Source organism: Brachyhypopomus gauderio, unplaced genomic scaffold (assembly GCF_052324685.1).
Source record: "Brachyhypopomus gauderio isolate BG-103 unplaced genomic scaffold, BGAUD_0.2 sc81, whole genome shotgun sequence".
NCBI lineage: Eukaryota > Metazoa > Chordata > Actinopteri > Gymnotiformes > Hypopomidae > Brachyhypopomus > Brachyhypopomus gauderio.
Window position 1 is genome coordinate 589,295 of NW_027506902.1, and position 27,998 is coordinate 617,292.

General features: G+C 44.7%; 1 long non-coding RNA gene across 1 annotated transcript; it reads left to right on the forward strand.

The window, feature by feature from the left end:
• The first annotated feature begins 4,696 nt into the window (after positions 1-4,696).
• Positions 4,697-27,998, forward strand: LOC143493078 (uncharacterized). Its single transcript, XR_013125338.1, has 4 exons — positions 4,697-4,827; positions 5,427-5,534; positions 25,269-25,373; positions 27,207-27,998. It is a non-coding gene; the product is annotated as an uncharacterized LOC143493078 (long non-coding RNA).

Here is a 27,998-nt window from a genome sequence, read left to right on the forward strand (position 1 = left end):
AAGGGCAGAGTTGCCCCTTTAGCACCACCTGATGTCTATGTCTGCACGCCTATGTCCTTGTTCATCATTCAGTGTAGTGTGCAGCGTTACATGTTCCTGTTAGTGCTAAGCACTAAATCTAAATAAAATGGTTTCTTTAAACTTGCTCTTGCTCAGCCTCCTGCCTCGGATAACAAACCCAAATAAAGATGCTGAAAGGGAAGCAAAGTGTAAGGAGCACTACACTCCCCCTCCGGCCAACCCAAGAAGAGGAGGCAGCCACTGGAAAGATGGAGACAGAGGAGGAGGGTGATGCCGTTGCTCCCCCTGTGACTGACACCCAGTCCTCCAAGGCCTCAGCGTAAAAAAATAACCGCCCCTCCAAGGTAAAGGGCAGTTCCACCAGGGGAGCCAGAAGCTACCGGGAGAGAGGCAGGGCATCCCTCTTCTGTGAAAGAAGTCAAGGCCTCTGAGACAGAGGAGGAGGATTAGGAGACCCTGCCTGAATGGGGGGCCTATAGGCCCAAAACCCCATAGGCAAAGGCAACGGTGCGTACATCCACAGTGCTCAAACGCAACACACCTTCTGTAGTGCACGTCTGTAGTGGCGTCAACTTGCAGCCCTGGAGGTTAGGACCTGTGAAGTGTGTGTTAGAAGGTGTGAGACTGCGATCATGGGAGTGGTTTAGAGTGTGTGCGTGAGGGGCAATGCATGTGAGTGAGTGGAGGTACCCTCTGTGGGCTGGGACCAGCTCACCATTTTATGTTTCAACAAATTATGTTTAACAGATTTAAGAAGATTTCACAACAGCAGTATTTTTTTGAGATAAACTGTCATTCTGTCTTAAGTTAACTTATGAGTAAACAAAGACTGGATGGGGTATTGACTTTGATTTGGATTTGGATTATGGATTTATTATGAATCCATAATCAGAGTCCTTAATATAGTCCGGAGTCACTTGAGCAGTTCAACACAGGTAAGTAATCAACACAAAAAGACACCTTGAACTAAAGAAAAGAGAGAGGCAGAAGAAATACAGGGGCTACAAACAAAAGACCAGCAACAGGGAAGACAAAAACAGGGTTTAAATATACTACTAGACAAGGAACTTAACAAGACACAGCTGGAGACAATTATAAGAGAGGGTGGAGTTACAAATGACAGTGGCGTGACTGAAGAACACATGGGGAAAACCAAAAGTGACAGGAAGACAGAGGAGGGTCTAAAGGGAATCAAAACAAGATAGAAAAGTGGGGGCAGAGGTAAACATGACAACAATAAAACATGATAGCTTAATTTATAAAAATCAATGTGTGAAGGAAAAACAATATGCTAAAATGTGGTGTTCAAGTCAGAGAAGTCATGTTAGTTTTGGCGTTTAAGACCATGTATCAATCAAAATGTCAGAATGTGAAGAAATGTAATAATATACTCTTGTTTAAGCAACCATGTTTTTTCTACAGAATATGTATGCAAAGCTGGCAACTGTGTGCTAATAGTGATGACCTAAAGTTCCTAAGGTTTTATAGATGCATATGACTTTATAAAAGTGTCAGGGCTTTACTGTTTGGCAACATTCCTTTTCTAATTTATTAGCCGTTTATTGCAGTCACATGTTTACATGATCTTCATTCATCATGCATTGATCTTCATTCCTACCAGGGGTTGCTATCATGTGGAAAATAGAAACTTGTGTAGAAACATCATTATCCTTAGGCAATCCAGCCTAATAAGTGTCACGTGGAGGACCCCGGCCCCTCCCTTTTGGGCGTGTGTTTACGTTGTCCACGTGCATCGTCTGCGTCTGTGGATCTACGTGGTTATGGTTATGTCTTGTGATAATCTGTCTCACCTGTGGCTCGTCTCGTAATCACGTGGGGCTAATGTGGTTTGTCTATTTAATGTGCGCTTGCGCAGTGTCCTGTGCTCGTCGTTGTCTACAGTTTACTCGTTGCTGTGTCAAGTTCAGTGTTCTACGTGCGCTATTGCGCAATATATGTAATTCATTAAAGTGACGTGTGCTCTGAAGCGAGGATTCAGTGTCTCGTCCTTGGCTGCGCCCGAACGTCACAATAAGAAAATATTAACTATCCGGCTACATGCTTGTATGTGTACAGTTAACGGAAACTAGCCAGGATAATTCTTATTTGTGTTTAGGACAAATTAACAGTAATACATAAGGAGTTAAATCCATTTATGGGTTAATGACGTATAAGGATTTTCAACAGGCCAACATTTTAAAATACAAAAAAAAAATACTTTTGCAATTGTTCTCACATTAAGAATGTAAACATCAATTTTTTTATTTTGTGCAGTGCATGGAGGAGCAGTGGCAGCATAGTGGAGTGTTGTGTACGATAAGCTTGTTTTTTTCTATACTGTATCTAAATCTATGGTCACACAACGACAAAAACTGCTTTTTCGTTAAGCGGGGACTCACTGTACTCAATATGTGTTTATAAACAACATTTATAACATTTAGCATTACTGTGCTAATGGGTATTGGGAATGTACAGGTGCTGGTCATAAAATTAAAATATCATGAAAAAGTTGATTTCAGTAATTCAATTCAAAAAGTGAAACTATGAGTATATTATACTCATTAATTACATACAGACTGCTATGCTTCAAGCGTTTATTTCTTTTTATTTGATTATAGATGATTTATGATATAATGAAAACCCCATATTCAGTATCTCAGAAAATTAGATTACTTAAAAATACAAAAAAAAAAACGATTTGAAGAAATGCTGGACAAGTATGAGCATGTACAGCACTCAATACTTAGTTTTGCCTGACTTACTGCAGCAATGCAGCGTGGCATGGAGTTGATCAGTGGCACTGCTGAGGTGTTACGAGAACCCAGGTTGCTCTGATAGTGGTTTTCAGCTCTTCTGCATTGTTGGGTCTGGCATATTGCATCTTCCTCTTCACAATACTTTGAAGAGATCAGGCGAGTTTGCTGGCCAATTAAAAACAGGGATACCATGGTCCTTAAACCAGGCACTGGCAGCGTTGGCACTGTGTGCAGGTGTCAAGTCCTGTTGGAAAATGAAATCTGCATTTCCATAAAATTGGTCAGCAACAGGAAACATGAAGTGCTCTAAAACTTCCTGGTAGACAGTTGCGCTGACCTTGAACCTCAGAAAACACAGTGAACCAACATCAGCAGATGACATGGCACCCCAAACCATCACTGACTGTGAGAACTTTACACTGGACCTCAAGCACCATGGATTCTGTTCCTCGCCACCTCCAAACTCCGGGATCTTGATTTCTAAAAGGATTGTAAAATTTACTTTCATCAGAGAACATCATTTCATTTGGACCATTCAGCAGCAGTCCAGTCCTTTTTGTCTTTAGCCCAGGTGAGATGCTTCTGACGCCGTCTCTTGTTCAAGAGTGGCTTGACAAGGAATGCAACAGCTGAAACCCATGTCTTGCATACATCTATGCATGGTAGTTCTTGAAGCACTGGCTCCAGCTGCAGTCCAGTCTCTGTGAATCTCCCCCACATTTTTGAATGGGTTTTGTTTCACAGTCCTCTCCCAGGTGCGGTTATCACTATTGCTTGTACACGTTTTACTACCACATCTGTCTTATTCTTCTCCTCTCTATTAATGTCCTTGGACACAGAGCACAGCCAGCCTCTTTAGCGATGATCTTTTGAGTCATTCAAGTCAGCAGTCTTCCCCATGATTGTGCAGCCTACAGAACTAGACAGAGACCATTTTAAATGTCTTTGCAGGTATTTTGAGTTAATTAGTTGTTTAGAGTGTGGCACCAGGTATCTTCAATATTGAACACCAACACTTGAAATATATCAGGTTGTGTGTAATGAGTATAATATACAAACTTCACTTTTTGAATAGATTTATTGAAATACATCAACTTTCATTTTCTTCTAATTTTATGACCAGCACCTGTATGTGTAACTGGGGCATATGACTTTATCTCCAGATATTTCTGAACTTTGCTCGACATTGGTAGCATGACATTGGTGGCTCAGGTTCTGAGTTGATCTTCCTCATAGTAGGAAACATCTGGAGTTTGTGGCCATGCAAATAAAGTCTTTTCACCCAACTGCCGCATGGAGCTAACCTTGACTTCCCCTCACAACCTCAAGGACTTGGCCTACACATGGTAGTTCATAATGGGTTACAATCAAACTTGCCACTCAAGTCTTGAAGATTGCCTTGATCTCTTGGTGGCTCAGGTGTGCCACCAAGAGAACATTAGGTCTACTTTTACAAGCTGGTAACAGGCACGTTTCTTGATTTTGCAAGCATGCGGAAATTGACACCTCCCTGTAGTCATATATGACTAATTTGTGCAGCTCATGAAGACAAAAGCAGGTGCATGTTTAAAAGTTTACCCTTCACAGCTATCAATTGTCATATCATATCAGTTATCATATTTCTGTATGTTCTCTTTGCTTACCCAATGATGAGTAATGGCTGATCCTGATGTTTTGGCCAACATCTCATACAAATCCAGTGGAATCTGACCACCTCCTCGATGAACATCCCAACAAACAAACCAACCATAAACAGGTAATATACACAAAGGGGATACGCTAAACCTAGAAACAGGAACAGAAAAGCTAACCTAACAAAGAGCACAGATTGCAAGAAACATTGACAGAAAGAAAACTACAAACCATGCTAAACACGAGAATACATACACTGAAGGCACAACATGTACCAACATTGACCCAAACAGGAATACCACAAACAGGAATAAACCACAGAAACAAGGGACAGCTGAAATCAATAAATGGGACGCGAACAAACCATGGAAATTAAACAAAGGCGGAGCAAAAGGAGAAAGACAAACATGACTGACAGGTAGGGGCAGAGCCAGATGTTACAATTGGCATGACAGGAAGACATAGCTATCTATTTTGCCAAAGCAAGACAGTATACAGGTGTACTATTAATAAACAAATAAATAAGAATTTTAGTCAGACACATACACCCAAAAATAAACCCTTTGATCTGAGCAGAAGCATTTATGTCAGTCAGATTTATTTATATAGAGCTTTTTACAACATACACTTGGAATATTTGGCCTCTGGGTGAAATTTCAGTATGAAATGCTTTCTAAAATGCATTCTACCCTTTACAGGTGAATGTAATGTGGCCTCTAAAGTTTTGAATGTCCAACTGCTCAATGTTTCAGTACTTTTTGCACAACTTTGTGTTCTCTATCAATCTAAACAGCTAAATTCACAGGTGTTTGGTTCATTTATCAACCAATACATTTCCTAGTTCAATTAACTTTGGTATTTAAACAGTTCTCCTCATCATGCACATTTAGACATCATGAGACCAAGAGACGACACCTAACAATTGATCAACAGTACCTCACAATTGTGAAGCCTCAAACAGGATGTTCTCAGAAGGAAGTGGCCACTGAGTTTAGAGTGTCAGAGTGTCATCAACAGGTTGCAACAGAGATACAGAGAGACTGGAAGAGTCACAGAAAGGCCATTCCGTACTGCCTGCGGAACTGGATGATGAATCCCACACAACTCCAGACACATTTAAGGAAGGTGAGAGGCACCCAAGTGTCATGCCAGATCATTTGAAACCATTTACATCAGAGTTGTCTGCATGCTAGACAACCTGCAAGGGTACCTAACCACACTAAGTCATCATCTTGCATGGGCCAGGGAGCATTTATGCTGGACAAAGCACCAGTGGGACTTAGAGCTGTTGAACTATGAACGTTGATTCATGCTGATCAGAAATGATGGCTGCCAATGATGTTGGAGACATCAAGGGGAGCGATATGCATCAGCCATTGTTGTGACCAGAGGAGCCTGTTACAGTGTGGTGGTGTTACAGAGGTGGTGTTACAGTGTGGGCTGGTGTGTCTAGTCAATACGGAACTGCCCTAAAGTTTGTGACAAGCTCATACTACTTGAATAGCATTACTATTCCAGTCATTGTGCCTCTGCATGAGGTCTAATTTCATCTTCATATAAATGTGTACAGCCCTCTTCCTTAGCCGGGCCTGGGAGAACAGATTCACAACACACGGGTGTCAGGAAAGAGTTCCAAAGTTTAATGATAGTACATGTAGTTAAATACAGAACGAAGAAGATGTGTCAACACATTTGGGTAAGAGTAATAATACATATGTATGATTGGTGTTCTCCTTATCAGGACAGGAGGCACAGTAGACTGGATCTATGGGTAGTGGAAAAGTACAGGGGGAGAGAGAGGTAGACAGAGAGAGAGGTTCAAACTGAGGAGCAGACACAGATAAGGGAGTGAACTGAATGATGGGCCGACTAACACATCCAGGTCACCTGAAAAAGAAAACCATGAATGGCCTTAACCTGAAAAATGAAACACCAGGAGAGCTCTTAACCCATGGGGTGTAAATACTTGCCCAAAACATGCTCAGGTATGAGCATAGTTTTTTTTTGTTTGTTTTTTTATTTAACAATGTCTTAAACAAGATGTAAGCACAGGTGGTTGCACCTGCATGGCATTGCTGCCTGACGCACCTCCGACAGTGTCATTATGTAGGCTGCAGGGTCGTCAGCTGGCGGTCCACCCTTCACTGATGTTTTGCTCCATTATCCCCCAGAACATCTCTGGGTTGGGGACGTCTCCCTGCCGCCCCCTGCAGCCTGCTGAAGGATCTATATTCACCCCACTCTCCGACCCCATTGTTATTGTTGTTGTGTGGAATGAGTTGCAGGGGACTGTGCATGGCAGGGACGTCCAACTCCCTGAGTCAAGTACACCACATACCAGAACGTCTCCCTCAAGTGCCATCCTTCCTTCTGAGCCATAGCCAGAAGCTCCCTTCCTCTGCCTCCTCTGCAAGGTCGCGAATAGCTCGCCTCCTGTTAGAGCCTGTGACACCCAGAGTCTTCAGTAGCCTCTGGGTGGATGTCCCGGTGAAGCCCCTGAATCCGACCTCCACTGGGAAGATGAATGGTCTCCACCCAGCTTGTGAGCACATTGCTGCCAGCTCTGTGTACTTGTCCTTCCGTTCGTACGCAGACTCCATATGCTCCCCCCTGGGACTGTCAGCTCTGCCATGATGACGGCTTTGGCAGGTGCTGACCAGAGCATGATGTCTGGGCGCAAGGATGTTATAGTTATCTCTGCCGGGAATTTCAGTTGGCGGCTGAGGTCAGCTGCCAACTGCCACTCACCTCCTAGCGACAGGAGCGACCGGGGAGTCCCCGTGCTGCACCGTGCTGTCATCCCTAGCCTGGTAAACTGGATCCACATCGGGGAGGTGGGTAGGCTTGCTGACCGGTTTACCTGCTGTCTGTGGGCTTCCAGGATCTGTGCGATCCACCTGTACCTTCCCTGTGACAGCGCTGTCTTGCATCCAGAGAGGATGTGCTTTAGGGTTGGACTTGGGGAACTACAGAGATGGCAGTGTTCTTCTGTGCCAAACCAGGTGAGAAGGTTCCGGGGGCTCGGTAAGGTGTCGTATGTGGCGTTAATCCGAAAGCTCAGTCTTCTGTCCCTTTCTGGGGAGTTCTCCACAAATTGGCCCAAGTGATGGCTACCACAGCCTCCCAAGTAGTCCATCTGCCTTGCTGTTGCTGGCTCACTGCTGTAATCTTGTATGTTTCCTCCACCATTTTGGCAACTTCAGAGATCACAAGATCCTTCCTCTCCTTCCTGGTTGCTTTGGACTAGCTCTTTGGTGCTACTGCCCATCCCAGACCAGATCTGCCCAACTGTGTAACACCAACAATCTCCTGGTGCTTCAGCCATTCCACTGCCTGGTCAACTGCTTGGGATGCATTCCACTTCCGTCCAGTTCAAATCTGAGGGTTGGCAGCTCGAATATCCGGGTCCATAGAGTCTCTCAGTTCGAAGTGGAGTCTCACCTTCTCCTTTTTGTATCCTAAACTGATGGACTGCAGTGGGAGCTGCAGGATGTTTCTCCCAAACAGTGCCGTGGTGGAGAGGGAACGTGGAAGGCCGAGCCACTTCCAGATAAAGTTGTTGGCCTTTGCCTCCAGCTTCAAGACCATGGTCATGGTGATGTCGCTCAGTTTTAGGGGCCACATTAGGCGGTGGGACAGAGTGAACTGGTAGCACCACACCTTGAACTTCCCTGGTAGGGGGCACTGGTCGATCTTTTGGAGGCCATCCTGAAGGGGATCCCATTGCTATCCCCTTCTCGAGCCAATGCAGTCGGTTGAGATATCCCGGGTTGTGTAGCAAGCGTACAGGTTGTCAAAGTCGGTGGCTACCAGGTTCTGGATGCATGATGGTATGTAGAAGAAACTGAGGGCGTACGTAATGAGCTGGTGAGGAACAAAGCCAAAGGCATTTGCCAGGTCAAGCCAAACTACGTGCAGGTCTTCTTTGTGTCGTTTTGCTGTCTGGATTTGGTCCCAGATCACTGCTGAATGTTCAACGCAGCCAGGGAATCCCGAGACTCCTGCATTTTGGCAACTGGTGTCGATGTACTGATTTGCTAAAAGATAGCTCGTCATCCGTCTGGCCAGGATAGAGAAAAAGACTTTCCCCTCCACATTCAGCAGAGCAATGCCTCTGAACTGACTAAGGTGTTGGGAGTCTTTCTCCTTTGGCATGAAGGTGGTGACTGCTTGACACCATGCCGAAGGGATGGACTCAGTTCTCCAAGCCGCAACCATGAGCCTCCATAACACTTTCAGGAGCCCAGGGCAGTTCTTAAATACCTTGTATGGCACTCCGTTTGGCCCAGGTGCTGACTCCGATCTTGCACTTTCTTCCATGACTACCTCAAGATGCGTCACTCCTTCAACAGCTGGAAAATCTCCTTTTCCCGCCTTCCCCTTTGTTTTGGGGCTTGGCCTCTTCAAAGGCTTTACTCCAAACCAGTTTCTCCCCTCCTCGTGGATGAGATAGCCAAAGATGTTCAGTTTGGAGGTTGTCTTGCCCTTTAGGGAGTTCTGGCGGGTGATGCATGTGCTCTCATCAAACATTCTCCATACTTCCTTCTCACGGGACTTTGGCCACTTGACTTGGGGTTTCTGTGCATACTTCTCTGGAGGGACTCTTACGGGCTGTATGTGTACAATGTTGCCATCTTGGTGCTGCAAACTGGCTGTGCTATTCTCCTGCTGTGGGGTGTTCTGCTGCTGTAGGATCTGCCCCGAAGACTGACGTTCCTCTCCCATTCCCGCCGCAATGTTGGGTTCACTAGCTCTGTGGTGCTCAACCTGGCTGTGATGCCTCCTTGTCTGACCTGCTAACTCAGTGGAAGTTTTTGGCTGGCTGTTGCCAACACACTTTGTCTTCCCTTGGTGGATGCACAGACCATGGTAAGTTGTTATTTTACTCCAACCACAGCAGCAGTGCCTCTGGATCCTTTTGTCCTTGGTCCTTTCCATGTGGTTCGTTACCGTGTTATCCATCCTTGCTGGTCTATCTTCCATCATCAGAGTCAATTGGAGTGCATGACTCAGGTGACCAGTGTGACCAATCAGGTGTGGCTATTAACAACCTGATGCAGTGTGTGTGGCACGAGTGGATGAGCTAGACCCAGTTTCTCAGCGTCAGGAGCAGAAGCAGCAATGGGCCTCAAGCAGGCGGGCATGCCCTGTAAAACACAATCAAGAGATTTTGAAACATGTAACAGACCTCTATTTACCACTATGTTCTTGGGCCAGGACCCCTACAGCAGTGACCCTGTTTTCAGAAACATACAGATGAAATGGTAGTTCATAGTTTGGTCTAGCTTCCTTTTTATATTCGATGTCTAAATTGAATGCCTGGCAGATTAACACCCAGCACATAAGGCGTTTGTGCTGGACGTTGTATTAGACATTTTATGCAAAAAGGTGAGTGGATTATGATCAGTATAAATGAGGACAGAAAAACTGGATGATGTGACATAAATCTCAAAATTTATGTTGCAATGCTAACAACAAAGCAAGTGTTTCCTTCTCAATAGTGCTCTAGTGTAATTGATGTTTATTGACTTTAGCTAAAAAGTAGGCGACAGAGTGATCTAAAGAGAAACAATCCTCTTGCACTAACACAGCACCACACCCAGTGTCACTGGCATCTATCTCTAACTTGAATGGCTTTGAGAAGTCAGGGGCTGAAAGAACAGGAGATGAACACAACAGAGCTTTAGCGGCATTAAACAAATCTTGACAAAGAGGTGACCAGATGAACGGAGTGGATTTACGGAGTAGGTGGAAGCACTACACCTGAAAGATTTCTGCAAAAACTATGGTAGTAGCCGATCATACCTAGAAATCACCTTAATTCTCTTTTTGTTGTAGGGGTTGGGAAGGAAGTTATTGTCTGTACTTTTTGACTCCACAGGACGAACTACACCACAACCAACACATTTCCCCAAATAGGTTATGATGGCCTGACCAAAAGTACACTTGGCAAGGTTTAGCGTAAGATTCGGGAGAAGACTTCTTGCAATAAACAAAGATGTTCTGGCCACATATCTGTGTAGACCAGAACATCATCCAAGTAAGCATCACATCTCTTCACATTAGCCAATACTTTGGACATCAACCGCTGGAAAGTCGCCAGGGCATTATGTAACCCAAAGGGCTTAAGACATTAGTGAAATGTTTTACTACGTACAGTATGCCAAAAATTGTACACTCAGATCAGGATTCCAATTATATGTCTGCACACTTTCGCAAGGCCACTTAAACATCACATATAAAACTTCAAGTGTGTACCATCTAGAGACATAAGGTGCTCTGGAGAGATTTCGTCAGACACTGACAACAATGATCAAAACATATTGTCTCACTCAAAACAAAGATTGGGATGAGGGCCTGCCATTTCTTTCAGCATTGTTTGCTGCCCGTACGACACCACAAGAATCCCTTGGTTTTAGCTCGGCTGAGCTAGTAATCGCGCATACCCTTAGAAGTCCATTACAGATCTTAGAAGAGAAAATGTTGGCTTCGTCTTCATCTGCTACTGTTAATGCGTTGGATTAGTTTGCTCCGTTAGAGAACGCTTGAATACTGCCCGCAAATTCACCCAGAAAGCCTTGAAAGACACCCAAACCAGTATGAAGTCTCGATTTGATAGGAGACTTTCCTGTTGTTTTTCTCCCAGAGAAAAAGTGTTAGTCCTAATGCCATTGACAGGTTCGTCTCTGTCCACAAGACTTTCTGGTTCTTATGTAATAGAGTCAAAAATAAGTGACACTGATTGCGTAGTAAAAACACCCACTGTATGTATATACACTGCTCAAAAAAATAAGGTGAACACTTAAACAACACAACACTTGGGCAACACGGTGGCTTGGTGGTTAGCACATTTGCCACTCAGCACTGGGGTCTTGGGTTCAAGTCCCTATCTGAGTGGAGTTTCCATGTTCTTCCTGTGTATGTGTGGGTTTCCTCCGGGATCTCTGGTTTCCTCCCACAGTCCAAAAACATGGAGGTTAGGTAAATTGGTGTTCCCTGACAAATTCTCCCTGAGTGTGTCTGTGTGTCTCTCTGTTCAATAAACATTCAATTCATTCTATGCATGAATGTGTGTGTGCTTGTATGCCCAGTGGTGGATGGTGCTCTGTCACTAGGGTCTGTCCTCTCTCCCCTTCCTGCACCCCATTCAGTCCCCCAGGGGGCTGTGGATCCTGGTAGAGAGTACGCTGTGTGCAATTGGCTGCTGTAAAGTGCCTTGGGTATCTTGAAAAGCGCTATATAAATTGAACATTCATTCACAATATAACTCCAAGTCAACCACACTTTTGTGAAACCCACCTGTTCAGTTAGGAAGCAACATTGATTGTGAATTTATTTCACCTGCTGTTGTGCAAATGAAACAGACAACAGGTAGAAATGAGAGGCAATTAGCAAGACACCCCCTATAAAGGAATGGTTCTTCAGGTGGTGACCACATATCTTTTCTCTGTTTTCATCCTTTCTGGCTGATGTTTTGGTCAATTTTGCATTTTGTCAGTTCTCTCACCGTAGAGGTAGCATGAAGCAGTGTCACAACCCACAGAAGTTGCTCAGGTAGTGCAGCTCATCCAGGATGGCACATCAATGTGAGCTGTGGCAAGAAAGTTTGCTGTGTCTGTCAGCACAGTGTCCAGAGCATGGAGCAGATACCAGGAGACAGGCCAGTACACCAGGAGACATGGAGGGGGCTGTAGGAGGGCAACAACCCAGCAGCAGGACCACTACATTTACATTTATGGCGTTTAGCAGATGCTTATCCAGAGCGACTTACAAAAGTGCTACGTAGTTGCTTGGAATCTCCAAGGTAGTATAGATAGTCCTGAACACAAGGTACTCTAAGCTGGAAAAACCAGCTTAGAGTGCCTTGACAAAAGTCATATAATACCTAAAAATTATGCCAAGTCATTATTATACCTGAATATACACATCACCTGAGGAAAAAGACAGTAAGCAATTTGTGTAACCCAATTATGCACAATACCTGAGAAAAAGACAGTAAGCAATACCTATAACAAACACCTGAGGAAAGAGACGATAAAGCACAGTAGACAAAAGCATAATTATGTAAAGTGCACTTGAAAGAGGTGGGTCTTCAGTCGGCGTCTGAAGACAGCAAGTGACTCCGATTTTCGGACACACAAGGGAAGTTCATTCCACCACCTTGGAGCCAGGACAGAGAAAAGTCTGGATGCTTGTCTCCCATGTGTCCTGAATGATGGAGGAGGAAATGACCTTTGGCAGGCCTCTAATATCCATGTTTCTGCTCAAACTGTCAGAAAGAGACTTCATGAGGGTGGTATGAGGTCCCGATGTCCACAAGTGGGACTACTGCTTACAACCCAACACTCTGCAGGGTGATTGGTATTTGCCAGAGAACACTAAGATTGGCAGATTCGCCAGATTTGCCTGTACTCTTCACTGGGGGTGTGATGAGATCTCGTGTCACGAGATCTCGCGAGACGTAACTCCACGAGATTTCTTGTCGCGTTAAAAATCTGTCTCACGAGATTTGTGATCCAGCAAGCAGCCAGAATGACGTCGGAAAATACAGGTATTACTATTGAAGATGCCCCCGTCACTTTCAAAACGTTTGGCAGCATTTTGGGTACCCGGCGGACGTGGACCATATGCAAACATTGTATAAAAGTAATTCCGTACACAGCGACTAATACGAGCAGGATGCAGATACATTTACAGCACCACCACAGCTCAGTACTCAAATCAACATATCTCACTTGAACAGCGGTAGCAGGGACAGAAAGGCACGCTTTGGCAAGTTGAGACAGCAAAGGATATCGGGAGCAGTGTGGAGATGCTAATATTCTTAAAAATGAACATGGTAGTGTAGTTGCAGCAAATTCTGTGACATACTTGGTCAGGCTCTGTTTGCACTATTTGCACTCTGTATTGACAGAGAAGAACTTTTTGTTTTACACATAATACAGTACCCTCTTAACGATGGGTCTGGTTAACGACGTACCGGAGTTACGACCAACTTTTTTATTATTTTGCGGAGGAGCACTGGCAGCACAGTGGATTGTTGTGGGGTGTTGTGTACGATAAGCCCATCTCGGCAACGCGATCGCTCTTTATCACGCTGTACGCACGAGAACATTGTTAGTTCTTTTTCTATACTGTATTTACGATCAAAGCGTATCTAAGGGCGTACTCACACTAGGCTCTGTGATCGGGGCCCGGGCCCGGATCAGTTAACCATGCTCGGGCCCGCTTGAAGAGGTGGGCCAGGGCACGATTCATGTGGACTCGGGCACGGTTCGCTTCTAGTGTGAGCGCTATCCGTGCCCGGGCCCGCTTGGTGCCTCGTCCGATTGGTTCATTTCGCTGGAACTCAAACATGACGTCAGTGATGCGATGCTCACGTTAAACAGTCATAGCGGCAAAGCGATTAGCAGACAATCGTTGTGTTAAATTATCGATAAATCTGTGCTTGCACCGTGTTTCTGCACTCCCAAAACGACTCCAAAAATACAATAAAAAGAGAATCGTGAACTCCATAGTGTTGTGCGAGTGCGCTTTTTTTCCAAATAAAGCGGCGTTGTGATGACGTAAGCGTGCTCGGGCCGGGTTGCTGAAGCCAGTGTGAGTGCAGGCCAGAGGGGGAGTGGGGAGGGGGGATAACCGGGCCCCAGCACGGAACGAGCAAACCGTGCCTAGTGTGAGTACGCCCTAAATCTAGGGTCACGCTTAAGGAGGAAACCTGCTTTACGACGGACTTTTAGTCTCTAACACCAGGGACTCATTGTAATATTGTTTGCACTTGAAAAACGAGAAATATTTAATCTTATTTATTTGATTTTAACTTTTATGAATTTTTTTATTTCAATTTGTAAAGGAAGAAGTTTATTAAACGTTCATGCTTACATAATGCATGTTAAGAGTTATAATAAAACATTTCAAAATGCATGTGTAACTCCGTTAAATAAAAGTCTGTTGTCCAGCCATATAATTTGTAATTTTAGTATTCTTAAAATCTCGTCTCGTCTCGATCTTGTGAACCCTATATCGTGTCTCGTCTCGTCTCATGAGCTGAGTGTCTCGTCACACCCCTACTCTTCACAGATGAGAGCACGTTCACACTGAGCACATATGACAGATGTGAGAGAGTCTGGAGATGCCATGGAGAACATTCTGCTGCCTGTATGACAGGTTTGGCAGTCCTCCATGTGCTATCCAAAGGTACACTGACTGCCATTAGGTACCGAGATCCTCAGACCCATTGTGAGACCATATGCTGGTGCAGTGGGCCCTGGGTTTTTCTGATGCATGACAATGCTAAGCCTCATATGGCTGAAGTGTGTCAGCAGTTCCTGCATGATGAAGGCACTGATGCTATGGACTGACCTGCCCTTTCCCCATACCTGAATCCTATCGAGCACATCTGGGACATTATGTCTCGTTCCATCCACCAACGCCACATTGTACCACAGACTGTCCAGGAGTTGACTGACACATTAATCCAGGTCTGGGAGGAGATTCCTCAGGACAACATCCGCCGCCTCATCAGGAGCATGCCCAGGCGTTGTAGAGAGGTCTTACAGGCACATAAAGGCCACACACTGAGCCTCATTTTAACTTGTATTGAGTAATTCCCACCAGGGGCGCAGAGGGCACTGGGGACGGGGGGGACATGTCCCCTCCAGATTTATATTGACCCCATCCGAAATCTAGCATCTACAAGCATAAACGTATATATTGTACAGCTTGGTCCCCCTCACTTCAGAATTTCCATCTGCGCCGATGATTCCCACTGAAGTTGAATCAGCCTGTCATTTGATTTTCCATTTTGATTTTGATTTTTCCAAATCCAGCCCTCCATGGGATAATAATATTCATTTACATTGATCATTTTTATGTTATTTTGTTCTCAACGCATTCCACTATGCAATAAAGATTTTCAACTGGAATATTTTATTCATTGAGATCCAAGTTGTATTTTAGTGTTCCCTTTATTCTTTGAGCAATATATATATATATATATATATATATATATATATATATATATATATATATATATATATATATATATATATATATATATATATTCACCAGTGTTCGTGAGAACACTGGTGAATGGTGAATGTCTCGTCTGTGTTCACCTGCAGGATCCTTCTGTCATGACTGTATACATGGCGGGATGTTTTTTTCACACCTTTGCACCACGTCCTGTTCTTCTGTAGCCTTATGCTCTTTTAAGTACGCATGCATAATTATACCTACTTGTGCCTGTATGTCAGCTTGCATCTGCATCTGTGAATGTGTGGTTAAAGAGCATTTGTGAAGTAACACAAGCAATGCAGAAGTGTCAATATGAAGATAAAACCATAAAACAGGTAAAACAAGACTACAAAACATAAATCACATCAACAGCATTTCTTTAAATTTCCACAAATACAATACAAACATTCAAATTCAAGTAGGAATGAGAACAAAGATTGAACACTATGGCCCTGCAGCTACTGCAGGACTTCTGGTAATCCAGGTACTTTTGTGCTTGTCTAAGGTGCTGGATCAACAATGTAACATTGCTTTGATAAGCACTGTGCACAGTTGTTGCTTACTTGCTAGCTGGCAGCTTGTCGGTATATTGGAAAATAAATAAAACATATTTCCCATAATAATCAATACTAGGCTTGTGAAACCAATAAAATTTAATTTACAGTTACTTTAGCGCATCATTCAAGATTGCTAGTTTGCTAATACTGCAATAAAAAGTATGCCACTGCAACATATTGCCTGTGGTCTTATCCATGCATCCAGAATGGAAAGAGTTAAATTGAAACCATAGATACTTCCTCTGTGAAAGGGGCCAGGTACAGTTTGAGAAAAGGGGGTGGCATGGAGGGAGCTAAAACTTTTTTTTTTTCTGCAATGTCAGTTTTGCAGAGAACAGGAAACCACAGAGGTGAAAAGCAGACATGTAATCTACAGGCCTCTGTTACACAAACTGTCTACATGTGATGGTTGCGCTTCAGGGAAAGAAAAGCTATCCTCTCCTCCTACAGGTGTGAAGTGAAATGGTGATGAATCAGAAAGTAAAACCCTCAGCATGTGTTTGAGTGCATTGCCTTTTTACAAAAACCAGAAACTGTGACCCTAGGTTTCCTTTCAGCAATGCGTCTGATTTCATTACACAACCTTTCAATGTTTCTGTGTCAGTTCTCATTGAGTGGTAGTGTGGTGGGGAGGATGCAAAGGTTTTTAAAACCTACAAATGTGGTCATAATATCTATACTTGTACCAGTGACTATGGTGACACAAATGTTGACTTAGAAAATGATGGAAAAAAAAGACTTGGAAAAAAATATAAGCACAATATTTGAAAAAAATATTGAAAAAGCATTTTGACCTCACAATGTAAAGCTGCTTTGTGACAACAGTCATAACAAGTAACACTTGACTAAACATTGATATGTAACTCCTGTCCATATGATTTCAGTTCCCCATTTCAGATATGTGGAAGTGGATAGCCTAAGGGGCACATGACAACCACAAAACACCTGCCAAACGGACTAATTGTGCATTTCCTGTGGGGGTTTAATGAGTTTGCCTGCAGTTGGTGGGTGGTTGTTACTGTTCTATTCCCGAGCACAAAATTGTGCCATCATTTGTATAATAATGATACTTTAGATGTTTGTACATATATGGTTGTAGGACTGACTGAATGAGATGCAATGAATTATAGCAATTTTACTAGCAGTAGTTGCTGCAAAGTAGTTACTGGCAAACACTATCCTACGAGAGTGATACTCAATAGTGTTGTTACATGTTACATGTGCAGTACCACTTTACAGTAAAACTCTCCTACTTAGTTTATGCATGTTTATGCATCATTTAAAATGATGTTCTCCCTACCTGCATGTACAGTGTTCACAGGGAGTGGATGTGTATGCACTAAGAGAACACAACAAACATTAAAGAAAGCTTTTTTATTTTGGTATGGTGTCATTTTGTAGGTCCCCCAAATCCTCTTGCCAGACTCTCCAATGATATTTCACCTTTTGCCTTCAATCACAAACCCTCCTTCACACAGACCCTAATGCCCTAATGCCCCTCCACCCAGACCTTTCCCTAATGCCCCTCCACCCTGGCCCTTCCGTAATGCCCCTCCACCCAGACATTTCCCTAATGCTCCTCCACCCAGACCCTTCCCTTATGTCCCTCCACCAGGGCCGGCGCCACGGGGGGGCGAATGGGGGCGTCGCCCCCTCAGGCGAGGTGTCCAGCCCCCTCAATGCAAAAAGACCCATTTATTTTACAACAATCGCTACATGGTGCCCCCTCGGCCGCTCGACAATCGTTACACGCACCCCCCCGCTCAACAACTTACGTCCCCACCCGCTAAACAACTTACGTTCGCCCCCCCCGAAATTTTCTGACGCCCCCTCACTATATATGTTCTGGCGCCGGCCCTGCCCTCCACCCAGGCCCTTCCCTAATGCTCCTCCACCCAGACCCTTCCCTTATGTCCCTAATGCCCCTCCACCCAGACATTTCCCTAATGCTCCTCCACCCAGACCCTTCCCTAATGCCCCTCCACCCAGACATTTCCCTAATGCTCCTCCACCCAGACCCTTCCCTAATGCTCCTCCACCCAGACCCTTCCCTAATGCCCCTTCACACATGATCTGCATTTGAACAAACCACTAAATCTCTGAAATACTTATGAGATTGACGAGACCAAGGTGGAGATATTTGGTGATTGCACCATGTTTGCCAAAAACCCACACAGCGTATCACCACAAACACTTCATACCGACTGTCAAGCAACATATTGCAGGGGGGTATAATTTAGGCTTGTGGTATCTGAGAAACCCGAGAAACACTGTCACTGTGTTACTGAGACAATGATGTATAGTACTCAGATAAATATTAAGGCATCTGGGCAGCACAGTGACTTGGTGGCAAGCATGTTTGCTTCTCACCACTAGGGACTTGGATTCAAGTTCCAGTCTGGACGTATTTCCATGTTCCATGTCTGTGTAAGATTCCTCTGCAGTCTAAGGTTTCTTCCCATAGCCCCAAAATATAGATGTTAGGTAAATAATTAAACTTATTAAATTGTCCTGGGAAGTATAAATGTGTCACGCTTAACTCCACCCTCCTGCCCTTTCCTGTGACATCCACCCTTGTCCTGCCTTGTTTCGTTTCCATGGTTTCCTCCGTTGTCCACCATGCCCCTGTTCTCTTTTTCCCTGCCCCCTGTGATTACCCTATCCAGCTGTTTTTCATTCTCGTTCCCAGTTTTGTGTATTTAGTTTCCTCAGCCCTGTCCTTCGTTGTCGGTCATTGGTTGTGTTTCTTGTTTTCTTACTCCATTTTCGCCTTCCTCTCTGGTTAGACTTATTCCCTGTTTATGCCATGTATCCTGATTCTTATTCTTTGTTTCTCCGTGTTGTAGTTCAGCCGGTTCAGCTTCGTGTTTATTTTTAAGAATTCCCTTTGGTTTACCTATGATTTCTAGTTGTCTCTGATTAATATTGAATGCTCCAAGTATTTACTTCTACCTCTTTTTTCTGTTCCCCGTTTGTTTCACCGGGGATGTTGGGATGAGTGCCTATTTATTGGAATCATCCTTTTCTCCTGGTTTTGTGAGAGGATAGGGAGTTAGGGACGATTGATCTGTGTTTATTTGGTTATTTCTTTTGTTTTAGGAAAGTTAGAAGGGGGGGCATTTAGATTGTTTTTGTTTGTTATGTTGGCACGAGCTCTTCCAAATGTTATCTCCCTAAGTTGTTTGTTGTTTAAAAAGGGGTTGGAATATAGAAAACATAAAACAAATATAAAATTGTTGGACAGAAGAATCTTACTTGTGTGGTGTCTTGGTCTATTTATGTTGCGTCCTTTTATTACGAGCCACCACACTAAGGACCGTGAACCACTAAGGACCACTAAGTAACACTTCAAAGAACTGTGAATGTGAAAGAGCTGTGAATGGGTAAATTAATGCCTTCAAATGTCACTGGAACAAGGGGCCATCATTTCTCAAAAACAATGTGAGACAGACAATGTTTTGTCCTGTTATTGTCACTAATGACTGTTCTACGAATTATAGAGTGGACATAGGGGGGGGGAGGGGTAACCTCCCTGAAATCAACTTTTGCAACTTGGGATGCCTGCACTATTGATTACAAGAGGTAGCATGTAGTAATGTTTTACTAACCATTTTAAAAACTAGATTCGCGGCGAGTGTAAATTTTTGGGTGGGGGAGGGGAGTTGTGGCGAACGTAAGTTGTTGAGCGGGGGGGGGGGGGTGGCGAACGTAAGATGGACACAAATTAAGTGTTATATCGCGATCTATCGATCAGAGGTAAATAAACTGTATTTTTTTTTCAGCGTGAGATATCGGAAGTGTGGCGTGAGAGCGTGTGAAAACGGTCAAATGCATGTGTCTCACGCTCAATGCGTGAGAGTTGCCAACCCTGGATGTACACACCGCGTATAGTGATAGAGAGAATAGAGGGAAGGGTGGACCCAAGTGCCCAATAGGGTTGCCACCTAGGTCTGACAAAAACCAAGGACACTCTGTCATACGCAAACGTAAATTGTAGACGGGGGGGTGGCAAACGTAAATTGTTTAGGGGTGGTGGCGTGGCGAACATTAAATGTTACCGGGGGGGTGTAAAATGGACACAGCGAGAGAAAAAAGATGGATTTAAAGTGTGCAGAAACAAATATATATACGTCTAAATAGTCGTTTGAACTAACCTAGTGAAAACCGGGACCGAATATTAAAAAGAAGGAAAACCGGAACAAACCGGGACAGCCCGGGAAAACCGGGACAGCGACGTGAAAACCGGGACAGTCCCGGGAAAACCGGGACAGGTGGCAACCCTAAGCACTAATGCGTTTGACAGAACTAAACACAAGTGCGAGGGTTAAACATGTAACAAAGCACAGGTAGAATAAATGAAAGCAACGTGGAATACTCAACACGTAAAAGAACAGAAAACAAAAACTTCAAAGCGCGATAACACGTGAAACAAAACACAACACAGTAATCTCAACGCGTAGAAGGAAAAGAAATTTAAACTGTACGAACACGGTAAAACTTGGGGCTTGCTGGATTTTCTAATCAGTGCAAGCCAGGTAAAATTATTGGAATCTACGCAATCAGAGAAGCCTGAGCAAAATCTTGATGAGGACTTTTACTTTCTGAACCTGGAATGTCCCACTAAATCAGACTGAAAAACCCAGAAACAAAAGAAAAAGAGGATATCATGAATACACAAAAAGACCAAGAAAACAGGACAAGGCAAGTGAGGTGAGAACAAGGTGATGAACAGGAACAAGGTGAATGGGAAAACAAGGAACATAAACTGATTTACCAGGAGTAGACACAGGCACAAGAACAGAGAAAGACATGGGCACAGAAACTGGGACAAATACAAAACCTGGAACTGGGGCTGGGAACAAAGGCATGGACTGGGAGAACATACATGCAAGAGCACGACTAATACAAGACTGTGGCCTGGTGAAGTCCATACCAGTCTGAAAACCAGGTAGTCCATGAAAACAGCCATGTATGGCAGGCATGAGCAGTCTCCTAGGCAGACCCTTCTTGGGCCTCAGGTCCAGGAATAGGCCAATGGCAGGCCACAGGAACAGGTGCTGGCCCCATGCGGGCCTCAGGAGTGTGGGTTGGCACCAGGCGAGCCTCAGAAGTGTGAGCAGGCTCCAGGCAGGCCTTGGGAACAGGAGCAGGAGCTGACCCCTTCCAGGTTGTGAGACGAAGATGACCCATTCTGGGTCGCGAGAACAGGAGACGGAGGTGTCCACAGGCAAGGAGCAGGCCTCTGGGCCTCTGGCACTTGTGCAGGCATCTACTGGGCCTCCAGCACTCGTGCAGGCCTGGAGACTACGTTGAAGAATGCTGCAGCTGCTGAGATGGCGTCAGGAGGTGCTGCAGTCACGGAGACGGCATCCAGCGACATTGTGGCTGCTGTGACGGCATCCTGTGGTGCAGAAACCACTGACATGGTGCGCTGCCTTGGAACCTGGCGAGTATGCCCCCCCCCCCCCCCCCAAAAAAAATTTTCTTGGGGAAAAAAAAGGAAATTCTTGGGGTTCCAGGGGTGATGCAGCCAGTGGGATCAGTTTCTTTATCAAAGACTGTGAGACCAGAGGAACACCAGAACACAGCTGACAGATGTCCACATGTAGTCAACAACCTCCTTGAAGTGGCTTTTGAATCTGCTATAGGATTATTTTATGGGGGAGTTTGGATTCCAGAGTCAGTGGCACAGCACAAAGCCTTTCCGGTCAACAGTGTAATCATGAAATCTACCTTGGAGAGGTCCATAGGAAACGCGTTGGACATGCTGGCTGTCAGGCTGTCATGCTGTGAAACGCTTGGGTTGGGTGTGCGCGCTCGTTGTGTTAAATATTAAATGTTCTGTGTGTGACGCTGGTGCCGCTCCTCACTGTCGCCTCGCTCCCCGTTTTGTCTTGTGTTTCATGTGGGGAGCGACTGCGAACATAAGCGGCGAGTCACTATTTTGTGTGTATGTAGAGCGCGCATTTGTGGGTCCCGTCTATTTATTTTGTTACGACCCAGTCTAGGTTGGGCCCATAACACTGTGAAATAATGGTGAACCTTCTCTAGTGACAGATCACGTACGACCAATAGCGCATAGTAAAACGAGTTTATGTAGGTTACAGGTGGTGATATATATATATATATACAGGTGATAGACGGACATATACATATAAATATACATAAAAGAGAAACCCCACTGTCTTCAGGTTGGCTAAGGCTGAAAACCCAAAACAAAAGAACAACCACTACCCAAAATGTTAAATCAAACAGCCACCAACCCTACCCAGGGGTGACCAGGACACGCACCATACAAAACCATAACATATACAACACATTAATAAACAACGAACAGCCGAGACAATCTCTGCTCAGAAATAGAGTCCACCGAACTAAACTACCATATAGGAAAATCAGCACAGTCATATATCGATAACACAGACGGCAAACTAGTCCCAAGCATTAGAACCAGCATGCCGCGCTGACGCAAACGAATGATCCGTATTTATTGGAGTGTTCTTCCGCATTCCACCGGCGTCCGCATTCCGATCACTTCCGCATTCCGCGACACAGGTCGCAGTCCGCAAACCACCCCCTCGTCCGGGCAGCGCAACTCTGTCTAGAAGAGACACTGAACACACATGCAGAACGAAAACAACCCCCACCAAATACACATGGAAAATCAGCGCAACTCTGTCTAGAAGGGACACTGAACACACATGCAGAACGAAAACAACCCCCACCAAATACACATGGACATAACAATTTGTACACCGTTTTTTTTTTTTGTCTAGTATTTGCGTGGGTGTTTTGTTCTAGCGTGCTTGTGCTTCATGTTTAATGTAATTCCACCCATGCTCCTCCCCTTAAATGTGTGTTTGGTGGGGTCCGGCTGTGGTCCCGTGCCACGGAGTGTGGCACGGAGGGCGTAGCTCCTACGGGAGGCCCTGACCAGAAACGTGGGGGGTTCTCCTGATTTGGAGGAGACCCCTCCCCCATGGTAGGGGGATCAGGGTAAGTACGCGTGTGTGTTTTGTGTTGGTGTGTGTTGGGGTGTGGGTGTGTGTGTTTGTGCAGGTGCTTCTCCCTGGCGATGGATCATGGTGTTCCTGGACCCTCTCTCCTGCTCGGTGTGACCAGAAGGCCCTTGGGGCTGTTCCCCAGCCCTCGATGGGGGTGCTCTAGGCCTCGGTCTCTGGAGCTCCTGGGTTGGGTGGAGGAGTCCACCTTGTAAAGGGAGGCCCCGGCTGGGGCTGACTCCCCAGGAGGCTGGGGTGGCCCCTAGCAGAAGGCAGGGGTCAGCTCCAGGAGGAGGCAGGTCCAGGAGGTGACATAGCCACGCCCCAGGGAGGTAACCTGCACACACACACCTCGGACGAATAAGGTGCCATAGCTTCTCGTCCTCGCACATGTGGGGCCCACCGGCTGAATGCCGGTTAGGGTGTGAGGACCCTGTGACTGACCGGGGCGTGGTTTTGTGTTGTTAATGGCCCAGTCGGTCCAGGGTCCCGCCCAGGGAGGTGAGCTAATCAGTGTTTTATGTTGCAGCTCCTGGACTGCAGGGGGTGTGTCCCTGCTTGTCCTTGCCTTCCTGCCCCTTCTTGTTTCGTGCAGCTGCTGTGGGCCACACCCAGTGGAGGGGAGTGTGGCTTGGTGGGGGGGTCTGTCATGGTGAGGCGCCCCCCTACCGGTCGCCTCCGTCCACGTCCCGGGCCCCAGCAAGACTGTCAACGGGCCTGCCGGTTGTTGTTGTTTGTATTGTTACGTTGTGCGCGTCCCTCAGGTGGGAGGAGCCCGTGATCCGTTTCACCTGTTTGTCTATATATGTCTTGTCTTTGTACCAGTTGACCGCTGGTCATTATATCCTTCATTTGGATCTAAGTCACGGGTTTTTGGTTTGCGCACTTTTCAATTAAACCATCCTTTTTCCCTGAGACTTGGCATGATCGCCTCCATTTTATTTCGCTCACCCTGCCCGTCACAATATTTATACTTACCCAAGTCTTCATAAACTGGCAAAAGTAGGACAGTTCTCAATCTTTTACACAAAGGGCAGGTGTGACTGTAGATTTTTATCCCAGACAACTTCATTAATTAAACAAGTTTAATTAGTTTACCTGTTTAAGTTGTAATGCTAAATGACATTCATAACCTAAGTGTAATTGTGATGCGTTGGAGGAGGCAGGCACAACGAAACAATAGCAGTGAAACATAGAACGTTTATTGCAGACACTAGTGCAGTCCAGCACGGTAACGTGAGCACACATACACGGACACACGCAGGCACAAAACTTTAGACAGAGACGAGCACAAGACATTGTGCGAATGCACATTAAATAGGTGCTCAAACACATTCCCCAGTGATCACAAGACAAGGCACAGGTGAGACTATGAACACGCTCACAGACGACCCACACCCACCGAACAACAAACATGGACGTAACTGCACACAGACGACATAACGACATGCCCACAAGGAGGGGTCCGGAGCTGTCACCATGACAGTAATACATAATTTACACTCAACAACCCTGAGCATGAAACAGAGAATTGTATGTTAAATACTTACCAGAGTAGTAAAAAGGCTCCTTAATTAGACTTTTAGAATACAATCTTGTTAGGTATTTTAAAGTCCAAATTTTACCCAAAAATGAATAGTGTGATATGAAATGTATTGATGATGGTGCTTAGCTTAATAACAATGTAATTGTAACGCAGCAGACGCTGCTGAGCGAGAGGATGGACACAAACGCTGAGAAGAGCGAGATTTATTACAGGGCATTCCATAATTGTCGTCACTAAAGCAGTCAGGGGTCATAACGGGGGGGCAATCCGAGTAACACAAATAAACCGGCATAATGCAAACAAGGCAAACACGAGCAAGGCAGGGAAACAAAGAGTACACCAACCACAGGGAATAGCAATACACACTAGAACAAACCACGAGATAACATCCACAGGAGAACGAATAACAGACAACCAGACTGGGGAAATACAGGGACTATATGAACATGAAACTAAACTAGGAACAGGTGATAACAATAACGACACGGGCGTGGCAGACAGAGAGAGGAACAAATGGGAACGGGGAAGCTAGGCGGGACCAGGGAGGAGGGAGGGGCTGGACATGACAGTAACAGTAAGAAAGAGCAAGAAAATATAATATAGTAGGGTGACCAAACGTCCGTATTTCCCGTGACATGTCCGTATTTCACGTCCTGTCCCGGGCGTCCCGGGATATTTTTTAAAACTGTGGAAATGTCCTGGTTTTTAAATTACGTTAATCGGGCCATTAATTCCACAGGCACTAGGACCCTGAGCACGGCGCTGTATGACACGGAATCCCTGAGCCTCATCAGTTGAGCCTCATCATACTCAGCTGGCGGAGAACCAACGTTTTTCCATGACTGTAAGTACAATTCGGAAAGTGCAGATTTTTTTCCATGACTGTAAGTGAACAATTCACAATAAATAATACAGACTGTGAATGCAGATGTTGAGAAGAGCAAGGTTTACTCAGGCAGATCTAGAAGAAAGGTCATTAATACAGTCCTAACACTGAGAAGAGCAATGTTTACACAGGCAGATCTAGAAGAAAGGTCATTAATACAGTCCTAACACCGAGAAGAGCAAGGTTTACACAGGCAGATCTAGAAGAAAGGTCATTAATACAGTCCTAACACTGATGAAGAGCAAGGTTTACACAGGCAGATCTAGAAGAAAGGTCATTAATACAGTCCTAACACTGATGAAGAGCAAGGTTTACTCAGGCAGATCCAGACATCAGAAAGCCAGCATGGATATCCATAAAATAATAAGCAAAGGGAAAATCAGGGAATAGAAGCAAAATGTAAACTAGAAATAACAAACATAGGTGCATTTCCTTTACCTCATTATGTTGTGCACCCTTTTTATTCCCGTTGGTCGTTCGGTCCAGTGCTGCACATTGCCCCACTGGAAGTTCCACGCTGGACCTCTCTCCGCTGCTGCTGTCTGTTATGCATTAGTGTCTGGAATAGTGCTAGTGCTGCCTGTTTTGCAGTTGCCCTTTTGTTTGCATTTATGGAGAATTAACATCCTGTGTTGCAACCCTCGCCTTTGGCCGCCTCTGTCCCCGCATCACAGACGTCACATGTCTATCTTGATATTATGTTAAATATCCAGGATCATTTATAGAGCCCAAACAAACCACAAACTCATGACACTGCACCACTTTTCTTTTTTTTTGAAGGGTTGGAGACCTCCTTTTAATAAGAACCAACCAGGTAATTGTGAATTAATTAAAGAAAGGGAAATATATAAATCAATCATCAAAACAATCTTTCACCAGTCTCCCATATGTGGGAAAAGCAGTAAAGGTGGACTCATCAGAGAACAATACATTTCACATTGTCCACAGCACAAGATTTGCACATCTTGCACCATTGAAATCGACGTTTGGCATTTGCACAAGTGACCAAAGGTTTGGCTATAGCAGCCCGGCCGTGTATATAATAATAATAATAATAATAATAATAATAATAATAATAATAATAATAATACATTTTATTGTATTACCTGATCTCCACTGATCCAGCCTCACCTGACGCTCATCACCACGCTCGCTGTATACTATACTTATACGCCCACATTCCACTTCCTAGTTGCGAAGTATTGCCGACACATGCCGCGTACCAAGCCTTTCTATTACCTGTCTGCTCTCCTGTGTTCTGACCCTCGATTACGTCCCCGACCTTGTCTCCTGCCTAGTCCCTCTGTACCTCCTGACTTCTGCTCCCCCGGTATGACCCTGGCCTGGACTGTCCTGACCACGCCAAGAAAACGCTGTTGCTACTTGTTCTAGTGCTAGTGATTCACCTGCCTGTTTCTGTACCAGCGTCTCATTTAAATAAAAGTGGTATTCTTCCGCATTTGGATCCCTCTCTACCTGGTCAATACGTTACATTTATTTAGTATAGCGCTTTTCAGGACACTCAAAGAAGCTTTACAGTACAAAATTACAAGCATCATAATGACTGTACAATACATTACAATATAGAACAACATTATAAGAAACAAAGAGAATTAGTATTAGTATATTGACCCTGTGGAGCTCCCGACGGGCAGTTTTGGTGGAAACAGGAAAGATGAGGTGCACATTTAATTCTGCCATGATTTGGGCAGCCGTGGTTTTATGTTTTTTGGATATAATCCAGGTTAGCACACAACATCCCTTTCAGACAGCTTCCTCTTGTGTCCACAGTTAATCCTGTTGGATGTGGTTCGTCCTTCTTGGTGGTATGCTGACATTACCCTGGATACTGTGGCTCTTGATACATCACAAAGACTTGCTATTTTGGTCACAGACGCACCAGCAAGACATGCACCAATTTTAACTCTGGTATGTCACCCATAATGCTGTGTGCATTGCAATATTTTGAGCAAAACTGTCCTGTAGTTTAGCTCGGGTGTATTCCTAACCAAATTGCACAGTAAGGGGCGAGAACGAGTTTTCAAACCTGTGAAAGACTACAAAGACTACCACAACAAATCGCACATGTGCTTATATGGATGCAGCCACGAAGCCGCCAGGTTTGCTTCATGGAAAATTCACATTTAAGAAGCTTCCTAATGGAGACATTGACAAGACTAAAGTTGTTTGCACCTTATGCAACGCGGAATTAGTTTATTGTAGGAGTTCCACCAGTCTGAAATACCATTTAAAGTACCATTTGCTAATGCTGCTGATGCTGCACTTTTTACAACAGTTCTTGTCACAAAGCAGCTTTACAAGTGTCCGAGTCCAAGCCCCCAGTGAGCAAGCCAACGGCGACAGTGGCAAGGAAAAACTCCCTCGTTTTTTTGCATGTGTGTGTCCGTCATAGCAAGTTTAAGGTCTGTTTCTGTTAGTTTATTGTCTTTTCTCTGTATAGTTATTTGCATGTTCTCTTTAGTTTACATACCCCTTTACCTGTTTACTTTCCTGTGTTTATTCCGTTGCCTTCTTTATTTATTAAATTATTTTAAAATCTGCATCTGCGTCACACCTGGCCCC